At 33.4% G+C, this 8,628-nt stretch overlaps 1 non-coding gene across 1 annotated transcript; it reads left to right on the forward strand.

Moving 5' to 3' along the window:
* The first annotated feature begins 803 nt into the window (after positions 1-803).
* On the forward strand, positions 804-910 carry LOC128279957 (small nucleolar RNA R71). The gene has a single exon (XR_008270141.1). It is a non-coding gene; the product is annotated as a small nucleolar RNA R71 (small nucleolar RNA).
* Positions 911-8,628: the final 7,718 nt, after the last annotated feature.

Below are 8,628 nucleotides of genomic sequence, written 5' to 3' on the forward strand. Positions count from 1 at the left end.
TGCTATGGCCGTGTGTCCACTGCACTTAAAATTTTAGCTCAAAGTTGTACACGGGTAGGCCACACGGGCGTGCATTATGGCTGTGTTAAAATGACAGTTTCGTTGATGGGCAGGTAGCACGGGCATGTTCTATGGCCGTGTTGATAAGTTAGTGTTGCCCACGGTTGAAGGACATGGGCGTGCCCCATGATACAAGAGCGTGTGAGTCCACACGGCCCACCTACACGAGCGTGTGCTCCTTTATGTTAAGGAAAATTTTCTGAGTAGCCCAAGGTTAATCGAATGTGCCTGTATTTGTCCCGCATTGCATTCCGATATGTTATAGGTCTCGAAGGCCTATATAAGGGACGAGTTTTTCATGATTGAAAAGTTTTAAATTCAAATGAAATTTAGTGTCTCGAGTTAGTATACTGAAAGTGTAAAGTTCCGGTAATGCCTCGAGCCCTGTCCCAGTGTTGGATACGGGTTAGGGGTGTTACATGTGCACTCCTCCTCCATTTGAATCATACCTCATCATTGGATGTACCTAAGTAGAACCAAACAAACCACCAATCTTTTTATTTAAAAGTTCTACCTGGTTAGATAGCATAGCGATCACTTCGAGGTTGAAAACACCAGTTGCTTTTGTCGGCTTCGTTCTCATGACTTGCCAGTGATAGTTATTCAACGACATCTCTTCAATAAATTCGTAAGCCTCTTCAACTGTTTTATTATTTAAAGTTCCACTGGTGGCTGCATCGATCAATTGCCTTGTTGAGGGGTTCACACCATTGTAAAAAGTCTGAACCTGGAGCCATAGAGGTAACCCATGGTGAGGGCACCTTCTCAATAGATCTTTGTATCTCTCTCATGCATCATAAAGTGTTTCTAAATCCATCTGTACAAAAGAAGAGATATCATTCCTTAATTTAGCCATTTTAGCTGGCGGAAAATATTTAAGTAAAAATTTTTTGGTCATTTGTTCCCAAATGGTGATTGACCCTCGCAGTAACGAGTTTAACCACTGTTTAGCCTTATTCCTTAATGATAATGGAAATAACTGAAGGCGAATGGCATTGTCATAAACGCCATTGATCTTAAAAGTGTCGTAGAATTCCAGAAAACTTGCTAAATGAGTGTTTAGATCCTCGTCCTGCAAACCATCAAACCGAACAAACTGTTGTATCATTTGAATCGTGTTAGGTTTCAGTTCAAAATTATTTGCAGCAACAGCAGGTTTAACTATACTCAATTCAGTTTCTGTTAAAGTAGGTTTATCATAATCATACATAGTACGAGGAGCGGGATTCTGATCTACTGGATTTGCAGCAACCACAGGAGGTAGCGGATTATTCTGATTTTCATCCATCTCTTCAGTATTAGTGTGAATATTGCCCTTTCACTCTTCCTCTATGTATTATAGGCTTTGCCTTATTTCTCTTCTGTTTTTGCAAGCTGAGCTCTCGATCTCACTATCAAAAAACAAAGGTCCTGACGGGTTTCTTCTAGACATAAACTATAAAAATCTGCCAGAAGTAAATAAAAGGAAAATTTAGAAAAGAAAAATTAAACTAAAATAAAAAAGTAAATTGCAATAAAAGTAAAAATGGCTAAAATAATAAAAATCAAGAGTCCCTAATATCTTAATCCCCGACAACGGCGCCAAAAACTTGATGGTTGTAAAACTAACTAAAAATTCAACTAAGGCAAGCGCACTTATCTAACAGTAGTATAGTTATGGTGAGACCAGAAATATCGTATCCACGAGGACTAAAAGTACTAGTAATTACTATCTTTTTATTATCTAGCATAACAATTAATAGAATTTTTAATCTAAAATTAATTAGCTAATTAGCTAAGATTGCGACAGAGATTAAAGTTGGAAAATACTTTTGGAAAACCGATGGAGAAGATAATACCCAAGGAAGAATTCACCTAGAGTTCACTTATTACCTTTGAATTAGATGATTTATTCTCTTGACTAAATCCATAAGAATCCCTGATTTATGTTAAAATCTCTCTCGAGACTAAAAACAACTGACTCTAGGTTGATTAATCAAAATCTCTTTCTAATTAGACCGCCTATTGTCGTATTAACTTGATCTATGGATTCCCTTATTAAATTTGACTCTAATACGACAGATTTATGTCGTCCTATCTCTAGGATTGCATGCAACTCTGCTTAATTATGGGCGACCTACTCTTAAACAGGGAATTTTCCTCCTCTGAATAAGCACATTAAAAACTTGAATTAATATCCTAGAATATTAAAGCAAAGGTTAAATTCACAATTAAGAATAAGAACAAGTATTTATCATATAATTCAAATAGTAATAAGATTCGTCTTAGGTTTCATCTCCCTTAAATATTTAGGGAATTTAGTTCATAACAATAGAGGGGAACATCTCAAAATTGGGAAAACAACAAAACATAAAGAAACCCAAAAACTTCGGTAGAAATTGAATGGAGATCTTCAGTCTTGAAGGAGATCCTGCTTCCGGGATGATTCCGACGGCTAACCTTGAGTGTTTTCCATGTTCTACTCTCTGTGTCCCCTCAATCCTCTTCTAGGATGTTTATATAGACTTTATAATACCTCAAAACCCTCAAAATTAGCCTTTTTCGAGTAGAATTAAACTTGGGCTCAACAGGGACACGGTCGTGTGCCACGCCCGTGTAAAGGTGCTCAGGCTGTGTGTAATTCTAAGTTGGTTTAGTGTCGACATGGCCATGAGACACGGGTGTGTGGTCTACTCGTGTGTCACACATAGGCGTGTGGTTTACCAGTGTGGAGGTGCCTAGGCCGTGTGTAGGGGTGAGCAAAATTCGATTCGATTCGAAAAAATCGAAAAAAAATTGAATTTCAAATTATTCGGATCGAGTTAATCGAGTTAATCGAGTTAATCGAATCAACTCGAATTTTTTTCGAATTTCGAGTTCGAGTCAAGTTGAATTTTCGAATTCGAATAACTCGAATAATTCGAATAAACCGAATATAAACTATTTTTTTTATTTTTTTAAATATTAACCTTTTAATTCTTTAACCATTCCCCTAAGCCCAAAATTTTTTTCCCCCAAAATCCAAATTAAACCCCCAACCAGTCAACCCCCACCCAAATTCTAAAATTCTGTCGGTATTTTTGAAACCCCAAACCCCACATTCAATTTTTTCTTTCTGTTCTCTCCTCCGAGTCTCCACTCCACTTTCCAATCTCTATTTTTATTTTGAAACCCTAAATCTATCTTTCTCAAAAAGCCTAAAATAAACTCTCTTCTTCTTCTTTTTCTTCTTCTTCTTTTTCTTCACATCAAAATCTTTACCTTCAAAAATCGAGTTGCTGCTGTTCTCTTCTATTTTAAACTCCAATTTGTGGCATTTTAAGGTAAGATTTATCTTGAAACTTCTTCCTTTGAATTCCTCACCTGCTTGAGTGCTTGACTGCCTCTGCTTCTTAGTAATTTATTACACCCATTTTTAGTAATTGTTATGTTGAATTCTTGTTGTTTATTGGAAGTGTTTAGTAATTTTAATATAACTATCATGTTGCTTTGACGATTAATTTGGTACTTTATAACTTGAATATTATAAATTTTAGAATTAGAAAAATCTTAAATATTATAAATTCTGAATTCCAACTTGCTAAACTCTAAAGAACCCAAAGGTTATTCTGCTGCTGCAAGAAATAATCCAATGGTAATAAAAAGTAATTTTAAAGCCTACTGATCCAACATGAAACAAGTTGCTAACACCAACATATGCATGCATTTCATAGCTATTTCACTCAAGTTGGTAATGCATTTCATAGTAATTTTAAAGATGACCGCCAAGTAGTACTGATTAAGGTCTAGATATTTTATTTTAAGTTTTTCCTGTCGGATGCTTATTTTAACATGGATGCTTATTTTTCATCATTTAACTAACTGATTCAATACTTTTACTAGATGTTTCAAGATTATCAATGCCATTGTCAACGATGTTTGAAGCACAAGAAGAAACTTAAACTATTTTATAATGGTTCTTGAACTGATGTGTTATTGTTATTAGTTTGGTTTGGTTTGTTATTTTTGTTGGTTAATTGGACTTTTGTTGTGTTCTTTTTTTGTTTACTTGTTTGGATTGGTGTAGGTTTCTATTATATTTTGGATTTTTACTTATGTTTTTTTTATTATAATGTTGTTGTTTAGTTCGACTCATGTTTTTTACTTCGACTTTTACTTATGTTTTTATTATAATCTTGTTGTATTGTTTTTGTTGTTTATTTGGACTCATGTTGGTTATTTAGGTTGATGTTGTGTTGTTTTTATTTATTCACTTATTTATTTCAATTTCTTTTTGTATGATCATGTTTAGAAATTTTAAAGAAAATTATTTTTTGAAAAATTTTAAAGAAAATAATTTTTAAAAATTAACTCGAACAAATATATTCGATTCAATTCGATTCGAATTTCATCTCACTCGACTCGATTCGAGAAAATTTCAAATAAAGTTAGGATGATAAAATTAGATTCGAAAACTCGATTAACTCGAAAATTTTTTATTCGATTTGACTCGATTCAATCGAATGCTCACCCCTAGCCGTGTGAAACACTGAATTAGACCCATTTTGTCTATTTTTGGCCCGTTTCTTGCTCTTTTCGCCTTCCTATGCTCTTCTGAGTATAAAACATGAAATTAAAGGATTAGGAGCATCAAATTCACTAAATCTTATGATAAATCATCCAAAAAATATGCCAAGCATAGGATAAAAATATGTATATATTATGGTTTATCATTTACCTATTATATTGTGAATGTTTCAGATTGGTCTCAATATAGTTTTGAACTTTTTTTAGAGCTTTCCTAAGCTTGATTGAAACTCGATTTTGATTTTAATACATGTTTAACATGAACTTAAGTTGTATGTGTTGATTTCTTGAATAATATTGATTAAATTGCTTATGAATATTACAGTTTATTGTGGTAACTTCTTATAGCTCGGGTCTGGCGACTAGATCAAGTATAGGGTATTACATTTAGTGGCATCAGAGCTACAGTTTTATCAATTCTTGGACTGAATGTAGCATGTATTAAGTCTAGAAATAAATTTCAGAATAACATGTAATCTTTGTGTGATGCTTCTGATCCGATTGACTATGTTTTCCAAATAGAATTGCATTGTCGGTCGAATCTAATCGTGTCATACTTGATGAAGTTAATAATAATGTTTTGGCTTTTGAATAGGAAGTGAGTCATAGTCTACTAGTTCTGTAAATGTTAGAAAGTGGTATTGAAAATGTCATTTTTGGCATGATGAGTTAATGGTTTTCAGAGTATTTAAGAGTTAATCTTAAGGCTCGACAACCTCTACCCTCGATCGTGTCTTTTTCGACACTCCCCCATCATCAGAATATTATTACGATATATGATTAACAATTTCTAATTGATAATCTAGTTGAGCATGAGAGAGATGACTGTGAAGGAAAAATGGAGAGTGAATGTATTGAGAAAAAGCAAAACAAGTTCAAGATTAGAAATTCACGGAAATGCAGTGCAGCCAGATCATCTTGTATCCTTCTACCTAAAATGTCTAAAGACCTCCAAGATCAATTCTTTCTTTCTTCAGATGTGAATCCATTGAATGTTTTGTATGAGATTGTTCAAAGAAGTTAAATGTTATCAGTGATCAAATTATTAAATCGATAACGACTCCCTAGCATAATAGAAAATTAGAAAATTGGTGACAATGTTATTGCTAGTCTAGGTAATACCAAAGATGCCTCTGACAGATCTGAAACTTGTACACCTCCTCGAGTTTATTTTGATCAAATCAAAGAAGAGGTCATTATCCCTAATGATATTACGGGTACAATTTCTTTATTTACTATTTTAATACAAGTTCTGATTAATTCTGGAGTAATACATTTTTCTTTTGAATATTTTAATAACCAAAGAGATTATGCCAGTAGAGTTGACTAATTATGAAATTAGAATAATAAATCTATTAGATCAATATGTTTATGATACTAGCATATTTCATTGAGAATTTGTGATTGTACAATTCTTGCCGAGCTGATGTTGTTAACATTCGATGAGTTTGATGTGACATTCGGTATATATTGATTGATTTTATATGATACTGTGATTGACTATAGACAGGTACAAATTGTACTTAAGTGTCAGAGAGAGGAACCAATAATATTAATTAAATTGCTTATGAATATTTTGCTTTATTGTGGTAACATCCTGTACCTCAGACCTGATGACTAGACCGAGTATAAGGTGTTACAATGTTGGTTTACAACTCAGTCTATCGATCGATGGGGAAGTCATTATGAGGGCAGTGGCAAGTTTTGATTGGAGCGAAACATGCGAGCAACTACTAGGGAGGTGTTGAACAAATTTAGGGGTAGTCGAATCGAGATGGGATGGTTGGAGGAGAAGTTCAAACATATCGGCACCTTCGCGAGTGACGTTGAATTAGAACAATTCGCTCGCGTATCTTGAGGTTGATCGGGGATCTTCTTATGCAAGATAAATTTCAAAATCTGATACATTTAAGGTGGCTACTACTAGTAGTCGACTTGAAAGAAATGGAACAAAGCAGTTGGGGATTAGTGATGTTGGTGATATTATATCAAAAGATATGTCGAGCGACAAAAGCAAAAAAAGTTAAAATCAGCAATTGCATTCTCCTTCTTCAATCATAAGCATGATATCGACTACCATCTTTACTACCCCGAATGGACCCCCTTATGAATTCCCGCTCGTAATATGGTAAAATTCATTTGATAAAATCATTATCCTAATATTCTTTTTCATTATTGTTGTAATAACCTGATTCTAGGGCTAGTCGAAACAGTGGTTTCGGTACCACAAATCTAACTCAATTAAATTTATTTTTATTAGATTTTTATGGTCTACAGTTTCACGGAATGATTTTGTGAAAATTTCGTTCAAAAATGTTGACGTTTGGGCACTCAATTTAGTCAAAAGGACTAAATTGTAAAAAGTGTAAAAGTTGAGTTCTACATGCTAGAAGTGTCCAATTGCTATGAGATTTTAAATTAGAAGTCCTTAGATGATAATTAGACCAATTGTTAAGTTAGTGGATAAAAATGGACATGGAGAGATAAAATTTTAAAGAAAGGTGAAAATGGCATTTTGGTCATTTAGTAAATAAAAGAATAAAAAGGGAAAATAAAGTCAAAATTGGTGTCCATCTTCTTCACCATAGCCGAAATTATCAAGCTCTCCATAGCTAGGGTTTCTTCTACTTTCAAGCTTGAAGTAAGTTCATCCTAGCCCCGTTTTTTATGCTCTTTACGTTTTTTATGTCGTATTCACTCGATCTTTCCATTTCTACCACTATTTTGAAGTAGGGTTCAAGTTTAAAAATTTACCCATGTATGACATGCATGTGTTTTTATGTTTAATGATAGAAAATGAAAGTTTGATGTGTAATAAATAACTTTTACTAAGTGATTTTCCATAAAAACACAAAAAAGGACCTATTTGTAAAAGATTGTAAAATGGATAGTAAAAATCTAATTTGATGAAAAATGTGGCCTTATATAAGCATGTATATGGTTTGGCTAGGCTTGGGTAACAAAGAAAATGGATACATTTCATTTTACGAGCCTAGGGATAAAAATGTAAATATGTCAAAGTTTAGGGACAAAAGTATAATTTTTCCATAGTAAGATTATTGGAATGAATTGAATAATGTGAATAATAAATAAGCTAAATTTTCTATTATAGATCAAGAAAAAATGAAGTTCGGACCTTGATCGAGGGGAAAACAATGTTATTGACGATTAGATCCATTTCTCTTATTTTTGTACCGAAGTAAGTTCGTATATAAATAATGCATTATAATTTATTTCTTTAATTTTTTTATTATTGTATAAATTGTGATTTGCTCTTGGAATGAATTCGGTAAAGTTTCGACAAGTGAGAAATATCTCGGTTGAACCTTAGGAATAGATAGGATACAAATGTCATGACATTAGGGTTAGTTGAGATTACGTGTAAGACCATATCGGCATAGATATGAGATTTCATTTAAGACCATAGCTGGGCTATTGGCATTGATATGAGATCCCATGTAAGACCATAGGATATGGTATTGGTATGGTACTATGTATGTGAGATTTCCTGAGTATCCTTTAGTATTCCAAGTGGTTCAATGGGAAACCTAACGGCAAAGTTTAAGTTGTGAATAACTATGGTATGTGATGAAAGATTATGGTAAGTTGCAAGTTGGTACAGGTATGTACATAAAACTCATGCTTAATGAGATCAGGATGTGATGAACTCTCGATAAGATTTGATTGAGTAAGCTACGATGTTAAAGTTTTAATATCATCTATGCCAAGTTCGATTAAGAGATTTACAATGACACTTATGTTAATTTACTTCATGTTAAGTATATGTTAAAGTGTGTTTATGATGCATTTTATTTGCATAAGAACTTACTAAGCTTTAAAGCTTACTCCCCTTTCTTTTTCCCTTGTCTTATAGTGTCGCCAAGCTAGCTCGGAATTGGGGATCGTCGGAGGCTCTATCACACTATCAACTGATTATTTTGGGTACCAATGAATTTGACATTTTGAGTTATGACATGTATAAGGACTTGGTTTTTTCATTATGTGTCATAGTTGATTTGGCCA

The sequence above is a fragment of the Gossypium arboreum genome, chromosome 8 (assembly GCF_025698485.1).
Source record: "Gossypium arboreum isolate Shixiya-1 chromosome 8, ASM2569848v2, whole genome shotgun sequence".
NCBI lineage: Eukaryota > Viridiplantae > Streptophyta > Magnoliopsida > Malvales > Malvaceae > Gossypium > Gossypium arboreum.